The 18051-nt window shown below is 45.4% G+C and overlaps 1 protein-coding gene and 1 pseudogene across 3 annotated transcripts in view; one reads left to right on the forward strand and one right to left on the reverse strand.

The window, feature by feature from the left end:
- LOC147032257 (uncharacterized) overlaps nt 1-18051 on the forward strand; it is a 99514-nt gene that overhangs the window by 29141 nt on the left and 52322 nt on the right. For 2 of the 3 annotated variants that reach the window (XM_085869683.1, XM_085869682.1), the window contains exon 2: nt 17620-17799. The exons of the other annotated variant lie outside the window; for it this stretch is intronic. The gene's annotated coding sequence lies outside the window, so the exon portion shown is untranslated. The remainder of the gene's footprint in view (nt 1-17619; nt 17800-18051) is intronic. 3 annotated transcript variants of the gene reach the window in all.
- On the reverse strand, nt 10828-17929 carry LOC147032258 (uncharacterized; annotated as a pseudogene).

Raw genomic sequence — 18051 nt, forward strand, 5'->3', positions numbered from 1 at the left:
CAGCTATGCGCCATGCTGGCGGCAATGAACAAACAAATGAATGAAGTGAAAACGACGATGGATACAAATACAAACGAAATGAAAGGCATGAACGAAAAGATGGATACAAATACAAATGAAGTGAAAACGACGATGGATGCGAATACACAGCAAATGAGGGAAGAAATGAAAGAACTACGGGGTGAGACGCAGAACATGGGCCGATGCCTGCAGGCGGGCATGAAGGCCGTGACCAGGGAGATAAAAATGGCGACTCCACGTGTAGGAACAAACGAGCTGGAAGGGGGTGCAACGGCTGACAGGCCCGCGGTGGAGGCGGGTAAAAAAATAATTCGGGGGGCGTGTTGGGCGAGGGTCGTCACGATGACCGAAAGGGAAAAATTAAATGGGGAGACCAAAACGTGTGAGACGAGACACGAGGTGACGACAAAGGAAATAATAATAGTTGAGACAAGGGAGGTAAAGGGTGAAGAGGTGACCGAGTTGGCAGAGACACGGGAGATGGGAACGATAGAGGGAAGACTGCACGATGAAGACGGGGTAAGTGACGCACACACACACACGGAGGAAGTGGAGGATAATGGGGGTGAGCTCGCGGAGCGTGCAGGGACCCGGTGCGAGCAGTTGGATGGCCTCCTCCAGGAACAAGGGGAGGGAGTATGCCCCCTTGAGGCGAGTCACGACCAGGTGAGTTCGGTCGTGTTTTGCGAGGTTGAGGGGACGAGTGCTGTGGACGGGTGCACGGAGAGCTTGGGGGGTATAGAGGCCCCGGAGACCCTTGTGGGGATACGAATCCCCAGTGTAGTTGTCCCTGTGTGTGTGGTGCAAGGCGTGAGTGCGTCCCCGTGTGTGGAAGCGACCCCGTGTGTGAGTGGTGTGGTGGCGATGGTGCCAGAGTGCGTGCTTCCCAGCACGCCGGGTGTGGATGGGGCACCGTGTGTGAGTGAGGCCGTGTGTGTGAGTGAAACGGCCAGTATGAGTGAGGCACCACGTGTGAGTGGTGTGGTGGCGATGGTGCCGGAGTACGTGCTTCCCAGCACGCCGTGTGTGGATGAGGCACGGAGTGTGAGTGAGGCACCGCGGGTTAGTGCCCCCGCGTGTGTGGGTGAGGCACCGTGTGTGGAAGAGACCGCGTGTGTGAGTGTCGCCGTGTGTATGAGTGAGGTACCGCGGGTGAGTGCCCCCGCGTGTGTGGATGAGGCACGGTGTGAGAGTAGTGAGGCACGCGTGAGTGAACGGCCGTGTGCAAGGTCGCTGTGTGCAAGGGAGACCGTGTGTGTGAGAGAGCGGTATGTGAGGGAGATGTCGGTTGGCATGCGGGAGCACGCAGCCGCATCTCCCGGTGTGAATGTGATGGAGTGGACTGTGTGCGTCGTAACACGCAGGTGTGCGTGGGTGGAATGGAGACGGAGACGGCGACATGGGAGAAACGAAAGCCGAGTAGCGGCTGTAGTTGTTTCGAGGACCGTGCCGGGTTCACCCAGCAGTGAGCACGAGGTTCGTGCTGTGCAACGCACGAGACCACCACGTGCTCGCTTGCGAGAGTGAAGTCCCGGTCCGGAAACGCACGCGGTGGATTTGCCGATCCCGCGGACGGACAAAGTTAGGCAGGTAAATGGATTTGGACCGGACGGGTTCTCCACGCGATCGTGTGTGTTAAGCTCCAACGGGCAAAGCACATGTGTTCGCGTGGGGAACCCCTCGAGACGTGTGTCTTGTGTTTTTTTTTTTTTTATGCGCACGGTGACGTCATGGCTGCACGTGGGGTTGGAATCCGGCAGGAGGGGTATCTCTGCCGGATGGTCCCGTCCAAGGAGGGACGAGGAACACGTGCAGCTGCATGACGTCACGGGCAGGTGCAAAGTGCGCGAGCTCTGAGTTGCCGCGCAGGTGCTGCGCATGAAAAAAAAAAAAAAGGAAAAGCAAGCCTCACTTTCGGGTGCACAGGATTCCTGGGCAAGGGGTGAAAGACCCCCTTGACCTGGGCACAGGATGGAAACTAGTTAGGGGGAAGGGTTAGCTTAGTTAGACCGACTTCATGGGGCAGGGGTAAGTCCTCATGGAGTCCGTGGAATGGATTAGGTAGAGGGATTATAGCGAGATTTAGGTTGGGAAATAAAATGGGATTATTTTGGAGACAGAGACAGACTTTGGATGTGTAGAGTTGACGTAGCTTAGCTACGTAGTGTTAAAAGGAACGTGCTATAGTTTAAGGGACGACGTGGGAGCACGAGTTAGTTAGGGGAGGTAGTTAGAAGGATGGCAGAGTTCAGCGGTGTGTGTGTTGAAGAGTTGGTGAGTTGTGAGGTGAGTACTTGTTGAGTGAGTGAGGCCAGCGGGTCTGTGTGAATGGAGCGAATGGGGAATGCATGGTGCGATGAGTGATTGGGGGGAGGAGTGACTCCCGCCCAAGGGACCCCGGGGTCAGTGTAGAGTGAGTTAGCTGGGTTAGTCAAATTGAAAAATGGAGGTCGTTTTGCTGTTGGTGGGAAAGTAGGCTCGAGACCCATTTGGAGGGGTGCAGGAGCCCTGTTGACGGGCTTGGGAGCGTGGCTGCGAAAGGTGAGTATCGCTGAGTGGGTACCCCGGGCACCAGGCTAGTCGGCCGCGGTAGGCCATGGGCCCATGGGGGGCCGGGATAGAGTAGTGGGCACGGGTGCGCCTGCTTGGTGCGGGGGACGGGGCGCCATTAGCCGCGGGGGCAGTGGTGGGGGCAGGGGTGACCCGCGGAAAGGGGCCCGGGAGGCCGCCCTGCCACGTGTGCGTTTCAGGGGAGGTGCCATGGGGGGCACTCCCCGGTGTTAGGGAGCTGGTAGGCTCGGAGGCAGTGTAGTGCCCGGGGGTGCCATAGCGGGAGATTCGGCAGAGGGTCGTGCCTGCCGGAGGGAGCCACGTGTCCCAGCCAGGAGACCGTGTGAGGGCACGGAGAGAAAATTGGGGGGCGAGGCCCGAAATTGTGAGGACACCAACACAGGCGACGGGAATCTGGGTTGTTAGAACCAATAGTTTAAGCGAGAGGCGCTTGTTGAAAGCCCCGGGGTAGTTTAACAGTTAAATGGATAGGGTAGATTAGGAAGTGTACCCCTCCGCACCATCCATCCCCTCGCTGTCGTTGTGGGCCGCTGGACCCACTTTGGTTATAGATCGCCGAACTCTGAGGAGGCCATTCTGAGGCTTCGTTGGGCCTCGACACAGGACGTTAGCTCTCCCTTATTCCCCTCCGGGAAGGGAACGTAGGGGTTGGGAGTAGGCTAGGTGACAGGATAGGTTAGCCGAACAAGGACGATAAAGGGGGTTAGGGGACGATTTATAGTGGGGAAGTAAAAATAAAAACAACAAAAAAATTAAGTTGGGGCTAAATTGGGGTTTGACAAATTAAGGGAGTGGGTAGGTACAGTGACAGGCAAAGGCGATAGGTTGGGAGGGAGACAGGTAGGTAGGTCCGAGCCCGCCTTCCAAGTGGCCAGCACCACCGCACTCCCTCCACCAACCTCCATTGAACGGCAAAGGCTGGCCAACTTCATCGGCTGGCCGTGTTTTGCTTCAAGGCGGAGGCCGGCCAACTTCATCGGCAGCTGTTGTTTTGCTGCAAGGCCTGTGCCATCGGCTGGCCGTGTTTTGCTTCAAGGCCTGTGCCGGCCACTTCATCTGCAGCTGTGGTACTTCAAGGCCTGTGCCGGCCAGTTCATCTGCCGGCTGTGTTTGCCTGCAGCGGCCTTCTTCGGCGGGCTGTGTTTGCCTGCCACCTTTGCCATGCCATGCCCACTGCCCCTGTTCACCAGCCCCCGTTCAATTTTTGCTTTGCCCCCCCTGTTCATTTCCATGTGCGCCAGGATCAAGGCAACAGTTTGCAAGCTGCGAGAACTGCCCTGTTGGCAGCTACAACACGGGCCTGCAGTGGCAGCCCGTGCACCGTGTTTTGCGTCCATCCATTCATCCATTCATTCGTTGTGCTCATTGCGTGTGCCACTTGAGCTGGCACGGAGACTGCGTTTGTGCAGCCCATGCACCGTTGTGGTTCACTGCATTCGGTCCATCCATTCATCCATCCATTCGTTGTGCTCATTGCGTGTGCCACTTGAGCTGGCACGGAGACTGCGTTGTGCAGCCCATGCACCGTTGTGGTTCACTGCATTCAGTTCAAACCGTTCATGCATCCATTCGTTGTGTTCATTGCGTGTGCCACTTGAGCTGGCACGGAGACTGCGTTTGTGCAGCCCATGCACCGTTGTGGTTCACTGCGTTCAGTTCAGAAGGGAAGGCCTTGGACTGCGTGTGAGCAGCCAGCCACGTTCCCTGTCACCTGCATTGTTTGAGCCAGAGACTGCATACGGGCAGCCTGGCTCCCTGCTAACTGCTTTTCTTTTGCAGAGTTCAGTGATCCTGGGCCATGGTTTAGTGTAAAATTTGTAAGTTAAGGTTAAGATGTACTGTACATATGAGTGCGCCCCCGGCATGTCTGTCTAGCGCCGGCAATTTTATTTAAGTCGTCCGTGTGAGTGAGTTTGTTTAGATAGTTACGCAGCCCTCAGGTTTTTTATTTTGGGGACACGAATACCATGAATGTCGCACTCAGGGATCCGTAGGTAAAATGTACTAGGGGAAAACTACACATGATGGCACACGAAAATTTGACGACTCGGGACGAGTCTGTAAAAAGGGAAGGGGGTAGTGTTGTGGTTACCAGATTTGCAAACCACCATTCAGGTCCCTTAGGTGAGGTATCTCGGTAAGTACATGTGTAGTTAGGCCCGAACCCGTTGTCTAGTGGGAATACATGTCATTTATACGTGCTGCGACTCTTCAGGATAGCCGTTTTTCTTTCACTATCTTTATTTTGGACCAACCGCCAGGATTACCATCACAATTACAACCACAACCACCGCTTCACCACAACCGCCACGACCTTCACGCACACCTCACAACCGTAGCATCGCCACCGTTCTTGCCCCGCTGTGGGTACCGGTGTTGGACTCATGCAGAACGCGCGTCGAACAGCGTGTACAAAATCACGGATTTTCTGCTTCAAAAACGGATCAAAAACGACACACGCCCACTTTTTTGCCGTCCAATCGGTGAGCGAGGGGCGATTTGGCCCCACCTCCAGAACGATCGATATATGCAAATTTGTGGATCAAAAAGCCTTCACGCCCACTTTTTCTCGGGCCAATGGGGAGCGAGGTGAAAGGTCAAAGGGAGGGGGTCAAAGGCGAAGTTACGGGGGGATAAAAGGACGGTGTTCGTCAGTCAGAGGCGGTCGGAGAGTCAAGAAGAGGAGAGTCGGAAGCAGAGGGTCAAGACTTCGCGGGCGGTGGAGCTGCTCGTCGTGTGCGTTGGAGTCGGAACGGAGGGGACGGAGCTGTGGAAAGGCGGCGACACCAGACGAGGGGGTGCTCGCGTCGGTGCCAGGAGCTGCACGCCCGAGGGAGGCCGGCACCGCGACCTGGCCGAGGTGGAGACGCACACCAGGGATAATAAAGAGCCTCTATACCCCGAGCATCAGCAACCCCCTCCTGTTTCCCCCCGCGCTGAGATAGTGCAACCAAGGGGGCCCCGTTCCCACCCCCTGCCAGGCACTGTCCACGAGGCCCGCGGGTTGCGGGGCCATCGCCGCTCCGCGTCTCATCACCAGACGGGTAGGCCCGACCCGGTCTCGGCCTCAGGCCGCCTCATTCTTGAGGTATTTCTTTTCCTTGGTTTTGGGTATGTGTTGTCGGCGCCGTCTGTGAAGTAGAATTGTATAAGTGTTGCCGTGTGCTCGGTAGTCGGTATTAGCTCTGCACTGTGTTTTCACTTTTATGTTTGCTTTTTGTGTAAATGGAAGTGTGTTTTCTTTTTTTTGTGTGCATTTGGTGGAATTGTATTTGTGTGCTTCCCGTGGGCCGAGAATAAACGTGCTTTATTGTTGAACTGTTCTCCCGCTTCGCTTCGTCTTTTCCTCCATTGAATCCCCATCTTGCTTCACGTAAAGGGTTGGTAGTGGGCTGAATACGCCCGATAATTAATCGAACCGTCGAGGTCGACGATAACACCGCTCGGTTATTCTGATAGTACGGAACGGGTCGCTTTAGTGGCCCGTGTCCGAAGTCGACCTGCGGCGAGGTGCGATCGCCCGGTCTACCCTCCGCGTGGGTACTTAGGTAGTTCGAATTTGGCGAGCAACCCTATCCCACGCGGGGGCTGATTGGCTCGATCGCGGTGAGACCGAAAGGTCCACCCGTGACTGGTTCCCGGCGTTAGTCCGAGAGGGTCACGACTGGATTGTCCGTCCGGTGGGCGACGTGCCGCGATTCGAGTTACGTGGCCGTTCGCACGCCGGCGGGCGCGAATACCGCAACAATATATATACATATATATATATATATATATATATATATATAAATATATATATATATATATATATATATATATATATATAATATATATATATATATATATATATACATATATATATATATATATATATATATATATACATATATATACATATATATACATATATATATATATATATATATATACATATATATACATATATATACATATACATATATATATATATATATATATATATATATATATATATATATATATATATATATATTTATATATATATGTATATATTTATATATATATGTATATATTTATATATATGTGTATATATATATATATATATATATATATATATATGTATATATATATTAGGGTGCTTCTGGAGCTCCATGATTTAAAAAAAAATTTGCATTAAACTTCTACCTATCCTCAGTTTGTTCCACTTCCTAATTAGACCACTCACACAAAATTTGGTTGAAATCAGTTATTGTCGAGGGCAGTGGTTCTTAACCAGGGGTATCCATACCCCTTGGGGGTATGGGAACTAAATGCTGGGGGTTTGGGACTCGATCTCTGAATATTTGTATAGATTTGATTACGAATGTATTTGATATACTAATGGGAATTACGTGTACATTCGCCGCGAAGTTATCTTATAGAAAGGATTTTACACTTATGACAACAGCAACAACAACAGCAACAACAGCAACAACAGCAACAACAACACTGCTCGAGGATTTGTCCGAGCTGTTCGGGCGCTCACCAGGCGTTTCGTTCTGGCCTGGCGCCAAATGAGAGAATGCGTCATTTTGCAGCCAATGGGCGACGAGCGGGGGCGGTCCTTTACAAGAAGAGGCGGAGCCGCGACACGCGGTCTGCCCAATGAGAGCAGGCCACGCATGAGCGGACCGCGCGAGGAGGAGGAAAGGCAAGAAAGAACGAATAATTGCGCCCCGTTTACTCGAGCGCGTGGTTTGGCTCTCTAGTCTGCTCGACGCCGGTCTGATCCCATCTCTCGACGCTGGTCTGGCCTTATCTCGTCGCTGGCGCTGGTCTGCGTCTGGCTTCCCTGGTCCGTCTTCTGGCGACGGGAGCTCCGGGAAGTTGTGGACGTCCAGCTGCACACTGGCAGCCAGGTAGCCAGCCACTTTCTCGTCCCTCAGCTCGACTTCCCTCCGAGCTGAAGGAATAATTAAGACCCTTGAGGTCCATTTCTTTTCTTTTGGTGTGTGTCTGTGTGCGGGCCTCTCTTGTTTTAGTAGCAACTGGTTTAGTGCTTTTGCTGTACATTATTTGCATCCTTTATAGTCGGTTTTACTCTTGCCTTTATGTGTTCCTTCCCCCCTATTGTAAACAAATATCCCCTCTTATTGAATGTTTCAGCTCATCCTCGTCCTTTCCTTCATTGGTTTAGCATTGTTTTTGAATGAAGCCCATTTTAATTAACTAGTGCGTGCCCGTACTTGTGTGGCCATACGTGCAAAAAAAAAACTTTCAAACCGCGTGCCAGAAACAACAACCACACAGGCCGTTCCTTCGCTCTCACGTGGCCGTATGTGCAAAAAAACAAAAAAACAAAAAAAAAAACTATCAAACAACCACACAGGCCGTTCCTTCGCTCTCACGTGGCCGTATGTGCAAAAAAACAAAACAAACAAAAAAAAACTATCAAACAACTACACAGTCCGTTCCTTCGCTCTCCTAAACGACGACTGGATTGGGGCATTGTGTTTATAAATGCGCATAAGAAATCGAGAAATTATTAGAATACAGTAAGTCATCACTATCCGGAAGTCCGTACGTTGTAACCCGTAATGGGGAACGCGCTCTAACTTGGCCATAACTTGGGAACCACTTTCCCGATTAATTTCAAACCTTTTTAAAGGCAAACAAGCAGAGATTGCTGGAATTATAGATGGATAGAAGATAGATACTGTGTGTGCAAAACGCCAAGCAATGTGTCCTGTCATTGGTTTGGTAAAGAAATGGCCATAACTTGGGAAGCACTTGTCCGATTAATATCAAATCTTGAAATTCGGAATTAAATTTTCGAATTCCTCAAGCATCAACAATCCCCCCTTGCAAATAATTTTGAAGATCAACATTTTATTGTTGGCCTGGGATATTTGGCTGATATTTTTAGTCTCCTCAATGAATTGAATATGTCAATGCAAGGAAGGGATGTGGACATTATTCAAACCAGGGGAAAAGTTGTCGCATTTACAAGGAAATTACCTATTTGGAGTCGCCGTGTTGAAAGCGGAAACCCGGCAAACTTTCCAATCCTTGACAATATTTTTATTGGAGATGGTAAATCATTGCCTGTCGAAATACTTCAAGAAGTCAAGAACCATTTGGAAGTCATATGTACACATTTTTAAGGTTACTTCTCAGATATTGATGATCTTTGCATCGAATCTGTTTGGATCCAAAACCCTTTCTCGTTTGATATATCGAGATTGAGTGACAACGATTCAGCAAAGGATGATTTCATTGACTTCCAAGAAGACCCAAGAAAGAAAGCTGATTTTGAAAGGGCTGGGATGGATGTCAAGCAGTTTTGGTGTGAGCAATTCGCAGCTTACCCAAACTTGGCTATGAGGGCAATGAATGTTTTGGTTCCCTTCACAACTACGTACCTTTGCTAAACAGGATTCTATGCATTATTAAATCTGAAATCAAAGTGGACAAATCGACTTGATGTATCAGATGACATGTGAGTAGCATTTTCAGTAACTGTACCCCGATTCCATATTTTGATTGCACAAAAACATCAAATATCTCACTGGATTAGTAAGAGTATGTGTTATGTAGTCGAGATATTGAAAAACTTGCACATTCAAGTTTGTTTTCTTCTTTTGTGTAATAAAACTCAACTATAAGAAGTAAAGTTGCTGATTTATAATCTGAAATAGGTGAATCAAAGTTGTATTGTGAAATACTTGTAGCTGTTGACTACAAGTCAAGCTATTGACATCTTTGGAATTCATACTGTCAACTAATAGGACTGGTGATGATGATGATTTCGACAGTCAAGCGAAGGGGGTATGGGACCATGTTGGGCAATCCATTGGGGGTCTGGAATCATCAAAAGGTTAAGAACCCCTGGTCTAGGGGGTCCACGAGCCAATCGAAATTGTATCGCAAGTTTATTATTTTATGCAAAAGGAAGCTATATTTATGCAATGGGTTACTCTGAAAAATAATAGCTCCTGTATAATCGTTCTGCATATTTGCCCTATTTAAGGTTATGTTTAATCATCTCACTGTGGGTAATTCCACGTAATAATGGACATGAAGCATAAAATTTGAAAATGTATTTTTCAAAAGGATTTCTGTTGGACGGTGTTTAGTTTGGTCTGAATTTTCATTATTTATGCGATATTTACTCCGTGGATGATGTCACGTGATTTGGTGGCCATCTTGAAAGAACTGCCTCAACGTCTTCCAACGGTAAGTCATTCTGTCTGTTATCATTTTGTCGAAAATATGGCTATTTGATGAATGTTTTAATCCGAAGTAGTATTCGCTGATGACTATTACTGATATTGGATCAGGCTGTAACACTCATCAACATATTTGGTCCATTTCGCTCTGTGCCTATAGATCAACATCAACGCGGCATATGCAAGCAATGAGGCTTATACAAGCTGTTAGACAACCAAATGTTCGCTGATGTATGTAAGAGATTGTATTGATATCATAAAATGCACCCTAGCATTGACTCTCCAATATGTGATCACATGGGTTACGTCCGTTATATTGCTGAGTTACGTCCGTTACAGTGAACTTTTCAAAATATTTTAACAAACAACAGACAGATTGTATCATTGGAATATAGAAAGTATGCTACTAATGTTTAGTTTGCTTACCGTGAATGAAAGGTATACTACAAATTCGTTATTTCGCAGGATTTAAGAATTGTGCTATGACGAGTTTTAGTTGTGTCCATTTTGATGTTATGTCCGTTGCGCCTCGTAAATGTTGATTTTTGCTTTAGTAGTTGACTGCACAGTGGGGTTTGTACCAATATCAGAAAGCCATAGAGACTAATTACGACATGTAATAAAGAAACTCTCTTTATATGGCCAACCTTTTCAAAATTTCAACATTAGTGATGCAATTTTTGTCTCAATGTTATGTCCGTTACGCTGGAATTACCCCTGTTCATATTCACAAAATTAAGCATGAGACAGCTATTTGATAGATATTGACATAATTAAAAAATAGCTGCCTTATGTCTTATTTAATACATTGGAGCTTATATTATAAATTGGCTACCATTTCTATATTTGAATCATAGAAACCGAACAAAAGGCAGTGCTTGTCAAAAAATGACTATTTTTCAAATTTTGAGAGAACCAATAACATGTATTAAAGCACTTCAATAAGGAACGAATTGAAAATCCACAGTTTGAATCTTGGTACCTCTTATTGTAGTAGTTCACAGTTCATATCAAAGATGCCAAATTTCACAACACACCGAGTCTCATGCTAATTGTCATTTGTAGATTTCCGCTTGTGCAGGTTTGACGTTTGTTTTCTGTCATGCTCCAAACCATGTAACACATTTTGATAATGTTCTTCAGTTTTGGCTGCTGCAAGAAAGTCCGAACTCAGTTTTACTCCATGCTCAGCACAATCATTTACCACATTCATGGCATCAACATTAACAACAGAAGCTTGGTATGCAGCAGAGTTTGACCAGCTTCCAACATCCTCTGCAAGAAACTCATGGTCTATCTCTAGAATTTGAAGAGTGAACCAAGAATCTTGGCTGACTAAATCAGCAAACGTAGTGGACCGATTGATGCCTGAAGGGAACTTGGGCTTCAAAAAACCCAGTGCCAAAACGGTCACATGGCGTGTGTATAACCTCTGGAGGTTTAACAGTCTATCAGCTAGTGTCCATTTCTCTTCTTGTGGTACTTTGTGACTGAAGAGTGTGAGAGGTACCATCTCTGCAGTGAGGTACCAGAGATTCTGTTGAAATGCTCTGACTGCACTTATGGAAACCTCGGGATTCACAGCTTCATACATTAGCAGAGTGTGATACAGCTTCAAGTCATTCCAAGGTGCATCGACAGCAGAATTACATGTAATCCATTAGGAGCTGTAGACAATGGTAGCATGGTCTTTTAACTTTTATGTAGACTTTTAACTTTTACATACTCAATTCATTCGTCATAACTAGATTCCTTGAGACAGAAATTGATTTTACGTGGGTATATCCACCTATAGACAATGGTAGTCCTTCACTTTTGGCAGCTGGTGTTTCGTTGTAATTGTTCCTGGGGGGAGTTGGTTAATTGCAGCTTCCAACAGACAAATCTTGATGGAATATAACAGCTTTGCCATCCATCGGGCTTTGTGAAGAGCTCCAGGTTGCTTGAAGTTTGTGTCATACCATTATTGTGTGTAAAAATATATATATGGCAGCTATTATTGTGTACATATTTAAACTCCAAAAATGCTGCCGTATGTTGTTTTAAACATATTATCTGAACAAAAAGGACTCACTCGAACATAGCACTAATATGTACAATAAACACTGAAGGTAGCTAATATATGTTACATTCATTAATGGATCCCAATTGAATAACTGCCGTATGCACATAGTAGAGGGCATAGCCGTCCAACTTCGGGCTACCGGTGGAACCCCTAAACGACTTCTGATTTCATTTAAATTTCACGGAGGTTATTATTTTCACTAATGGAACATTTTAAGATAAGGTAGAAGTTAATTGCTTACTTTGAGGGCTCCAGAAGCACTCTAACATATATATATATATATATATATATATATATATATATATATATATATATATATATATATATATATATATATATATATATATATATATATATTAGAAAATGCCACCCGTTGCTTCCCTGATGAAAACACTAAGAGAGGAGAGAAAAAGAGGCAAAGAGAGTGAGGAGGTAGACGGGGGAAGGGAGCAAGGTGGGAAGCAGAGTGAAGAGGGGTGGGGGAAGTGAAGGCAGCGTGAGGGGAAGGGAAGGCAGCACGAGAGGAAGGGAAGGGCAATAAAATGCGCACAAACAGTAACATTTTTTGTTTAACCACCGTGTTCTATATAAAACTGTGTGGGAGCATTTAAACTCACGCTGTGTACCTGGCAAAGGGTTGCCTGCATGCATGCATGCTCGTACATGTAGTGACCCTTGTCCCCTTCTATTTGGTTCACTCCAAATCTGATTCATACATAATACACTTTGGGGGAGCAGTTTTAAATTGAGAACTCAACTGTCAGTCCTAAATAGTCCCTTTAACAGATGTGGAGCGGGGGGGGGGGTGAGGGGAGGAGAGGGGAGGGAGGGTGACAAGAGAGAGAGAGAGAGAGCATATAAGGGAAGGTGAGAGGAGAGTGAGAAGGGAGAGAGGAGGTTGGGGAGCAAGGAGGGAGGATTGGTGGAGAAGCTCGGAGTGGTGAGGAAGTGTGGAGCTAGGAATGCGCGACGGGGCGGAGGAGTTTTGGGGTGAGCGACACCTCATCGAACGTCACTCTACACTCCAGGAAGGGGGGGAGGGGTGGAGTGAGGAAGAGAGGGGGAAGTGGGAAGGGAGAGAGGTATGGAAGGAAGTAAGCATGAGGGGAGGGGTTCTCGACTTGTGTTTGGCAGTGGGACTTGGAGAGAAAGGGGGGGCATAATACAGCATTGAAAGGAATTGGGTACGTTAAAAAAGCATGTTAATACAGCACGCAGAGTCTGCCAGGACAGGTCCATGGAGGTGGGGAGATCAGGGGGTTTGGGATGAGGATAGTCTTCGGGGAGAGGAAGGGAATGCAGTGTGAGGGAGAGAAGGGAATGCAGTGAGGTTAGAGAGGGAAAGACAGCACTAGGGGGTGGGGAAGGCAGCATGAGGGAAAGGGGAGGCAGTGTGAAGGGAGGTGGAACCGGCATGAGGGGGAGGCAGCGTGAGGGGAGGGGAAGGCAGCGTGAGGGGAGGGGAAGGCAGCTTAAAGGCAAGGGGAGGGTGCATGAGGGGCGGGAAGGCAGTGTACCAGGGCATTTCCAAAGCAATAACACATGCCCAAAACTGCAAGGTTTTCTAACCGTCGTTTTCTAAATAAAACTGGGTGGAAAAGCTCTTTCTGCCTTCATCTTCTTTTTCACTTATAATAATATGAGTATCATTCAATCCTGTTTCTCACATTGACTAGATTCAGAAACCGCTAATTATACACCACCTTTTAAAGTATCATAAAGCAGGTCGCTCTAGTTGCAACACAGGAAAGAAAAGGATATGAAAAGCAGCTGATATTTCAATGTTATTCACATGATTTTTAAATGGTGAAAGTTAATTTTGATATATATATATATGTTGTTGTTCGTCTTTCGGCTGCTCCCGTTCGGGGTCGCCACAGCGGATCATCCGTTATGATCCGCATACTGATTTGGCATAGGTTTTACGCCGGATGCCCTTCCTGACGCAACCCTGGTCGCCTCTTACGACACAGGGATAAGGATTGGGTTTCGCCATGATTCCGGGCTGCCCTGCCATGATTGCGCGGCCCAGTGCAGAGCTCCCTTCTTCAAGCGATCCTCTAACCCAAGCCTCCGAGTAGCCGGATTACAGGCGCACGCCACTACGCCCGGTATGTATGTATGTATGTATGTGTATATATATATATATATATATATATATATATATATATATATATATATATATATATATATATATATATATATATATATATATATATATATATATATATATATATATATATATATATATATTTTTTTTTAACAATTACACAAATATTGGTAACTGTATTTCCATCAGCGAAGCGATGGGTCTAACTTCTGGTGGCTTTGAAATGAACAATCAAGCAGCTTAGTGAGCACTCGCCAAGTGGCTTAAGCACTCAAGCAAGCACTCCAATGGAACGCCGAGCTTGGAAAGCAATTACCGATTGCCAATTGGTGATTTCAACCCATCCACCTGGAAACACCCAAGCAATGACTGAATTGTGCAAATGAACACTTTTTATCAGTTAGAACTGAACCGACTAAGTTCAATTCTGGAGCTTAAATTAAGTAATTTTGCTGAGTTTAAGGGATTCTCGAGGTTATGACGTGCGGAAATGAAATAAAGCCACAAACGCCGGCGTCTCAGGGCTTTTATAAGCATTGCAATGTATCCAGCGATTTGTAGCTATGATGATGAGGCATTCGATGATATGTGAGGAAAGTGAAAAAAAAAAAAAAAACTTTCTTGTGAAGAAATCCTTGCGGCCTGTTCCAAATCAAGGCATTGTTGAGAAGGCCAAACAAAATGGCAAATTAAACCCTAGTAAGGTAACCGAATGCGCCTTAAGACTCCATCGAGAGCAAGGTGGCCGAGGATGCACCTGATAAAGGATACAATTAAATAAGGCTATTAATTCTCTTCAAAAGGGATGTTTTAATTAACCCAAACACCCAATTTTCACTGGTGCCCTCCCTTTGAGTCACCATTGTATGCCTGCAAAGTTTCAGGCTGCTATGGTTCATGTTTTGGAGTTATGGAGGACGCACACACATACATACACACACTGACATTTATAGGTTGGGACAGGAATACTAAGGGAGAGAGAGGGATATATAGAAAGAAGAGCAAGGATGGAGGGGTGGGAGAGGGAGGAGGGGAAGGGAAGAATGAAGAGGGGAGAGTGAAGAGAGAGAGAGAGAGAGAGAGAGAGAGAGAGAGAGAGAGAGAGAGAGAGACAGACAGACAGACAGACAGACAGACAGACAGACAGACAGACAGACAGACAGACAGAGACAGACACAGACAGACAGAGACAGACAGACAGAGACAGACAGACAGAGACAGACAGAGAGACAGAGACAGACAGAGAGACAGACAGAGAGACAGAGAGAGAGAGATAGATATAGATATAGATATAGAGGAGCGAGGATGGCTGGTGGAACGAGAAGGGGGTGGGGAGGGAGTGAGGAGGGAGCGAACGAGGGAGGGGTAGCTCGGAAGGGGGGCAGGAATTGGGGAGTGTGGAAGGGGGGAGGGGAAGTCAAAGATAATGTTATGTTATGCTTTATCAACACACACACACACACACACACACACACACACACACACACACACACACACACACACACACACACACACACACACACACCTATATACAGGCACTTCCAGGTATTTACGTCATAGATGCATTACTGGAAAACATCGTTCAAATCGAACTTCAATATCCCATTGATATTTATGATGTATTACAGGGGAAATGCATTCCTGACAAAAAAAAATTGAGTGGAAATTTTTCAAAGTTGCTTTACTCACCCTCATCAATTGCTTCACTCACCCTAATCCTCCTGTTATGTGAATCGTTCGTTCTTTCTTTTAATTCGTTGATTAATTTAATTTATTTTTCCTTCCTAACTCTGGAGATTCCACACGGATAACCAAGCTGCAGTTGCCTTCACGTCGATCCCACTGGTTAATTATTTTCATTGCATTCAACGAAACCAACCCAATGAAGCTGGTTAATTTTGGCACATTCCTAAATCTTTTTTTTACTCAATGTGATTCTCTAAACAGAAGAAAAAGATAAGTTTAATGCTTTGGCAATTTCACATTTTCTTGTGTTTCTGTGGAGAAGGAGGGACTTGCTAAAGTAAATAGGTATACAGGCTTAGTTATAAGAATCGTTATTTATTTAAATGATCAGATTTCACTCCAGATTTCAAAACTTATTTAGTCCACGGTATCCAATCCGCAAAGCCGAAACCATATTTCGATGATATACTTTCATTGGTCTGTGAGAGTAGATCGTTTAAAATTAGATCATATAATGCATGAAATTGTTCTAACCTCCTAATTTGAAAACTATATCACTTACAAAAGTTAAGTATACAGCGATTCATCGGGATGTAGATGAGGCATTCGATGATATCCGGGAAGAAAAAAAAACATTTTGAGCACTTTATTGTTTATAAACCATTACAGCTGGTTCCAACTCAAGGCAATGTTGAGCAGATGGAGCAAAATAGGGAAGTAAGACCCCAGCAAAGTGTAACCAAGGATGAACCTTCAGACCAAATCAAGAGTGAGGTGTCTGAGGATGCACTTGATAAAGGATATAATTAAATAAGGGCGTTAATTATCTTCAAAAGGGGTGTTTTAATTAACCCAAATACCCAATTTTCATTCATGCACCACCTTGGAGTTCCTATAGTATGCATGCAAAGTTTGGGGCCGCGACGTTTCATGGTTTTGGAGTTGTAGAAGAGACGGACGGACGGACAGACTGACGGACACACACTGACATTTATTATTGTAGATTTACCTACTTACCCCTGGAATTATTTATTTATTTACATAAATCTCGATCAAACTCATCTCCACAACAAACATAAAACTTTGAACTATTTATTTTTCCTTTATATGCACTTTATTTATTTATATACACTTACATTCTAGTTGTATTTATTTAATTACTTGTATCCATTTCGTCCAATATCTTTTCCCTGCACATGCGAAGTGAAAAGTGTGGTTAAGCAATTGGTTCATGTCCATCCGTCTTACTTATCAATTTATGATCGACGAACAGCTTATTTAAATTGAATGTTATATTTTGAACACGAATCTGAACATAAGTCAGAAGACAAGTTTTCTGTTTTACTGTGCTTTGTCTCAGAATTCGTCCCAATCACACATGCGCAGAGAGGAGTGAGATAATATTTTTACTCTGTCTACCTGCCTGGCAGTCAAAAAAAGTTGAAAATCATTCCAAACAGGAAACTTAGTGTTTTTAAGCACGTCATAATGGGCATGTACAACAGGCACGAATAACTAATGTCATGGAATGTGTTCGATAACGTAATGTAATGGATTGCAAAAATTGGCAGTAAATTCCGGAGTTATTTTATTTATATGACTTTTACAATCTTTATTTATTTAAATTTAATTATATATGGTACTTGAACACCGTAGTACACAAATTGTATGTCTGTCATAATACTTCTAAGAACCTCCAGTTTTGTAGTGCAGTATTTCAATTAAAATAAAGGTTCAATGGGGTTGTGTGTTAGTCTGGTGTTCATGACTGCTTCTGGATGACTTAAATCGCACAAAATTTTTGTAATGATTCTTAAAATCATTATTTTATTTAAAATGAAGTATACTGCATGGGGTATCATGTTCTCTGAACTCTAGTTATTGAATGTGGAAGGAAAGATATTCTTCAGAGTGCTGTACTTGCAAGAAGGTTGGTTGAGTATGTTGTAAATAATGGCTGCATCGACACATCTGTACAGAAAGCTGGTGTGCCAGGGTGTCTGGGGTGATCTCGAGCATGCCCCTATGATATGAGACAACATCCAATATTCAAGGCAAAAGAAGAAGGATCTGTACGTTATATGGCTGGACCTAGCAAATGCATACGGTTTGGTGCAGCATCGTCTGATCACCAAAGCTTTTCTGGATCTCTGCAGTAGGTGAGGGATGTGAGTGCCCAGTATTACGATGTCTTTTTATGCGTTTTTCCATTCTGAAGTACAAGACTGAGTGCTCGCCACTTGAAGTTAGCATTGCAATGGGATGTGTGGTTTCACCACTGCTGTTCATTATGGCTATGGAAGTAATAATATAAGTTGAGGTGCATCTGGAGTAGCAGCTGGTGTTTTCCGAGGTATGCAAAAGCCACTGCCACCAGAAAGGGCTTTTATAGATGACACTACCATTCTATC

The sequence above is a fragment of the Eptatretus burgeri genome, chromosome 2, assembly GCF_056783735.1.
Source record: "Eptatretus burgeri isolate ZD-2024b chromosome 2, Ebu_testis_v1, whole genome shotgun sequence".
Taxonomy (NCBI): Eukaryota; Metazoa; Chordata; class Myxini; order Myxiniformes; family Myxinidae; genus Eptatretus; species Eptatretus burgeri.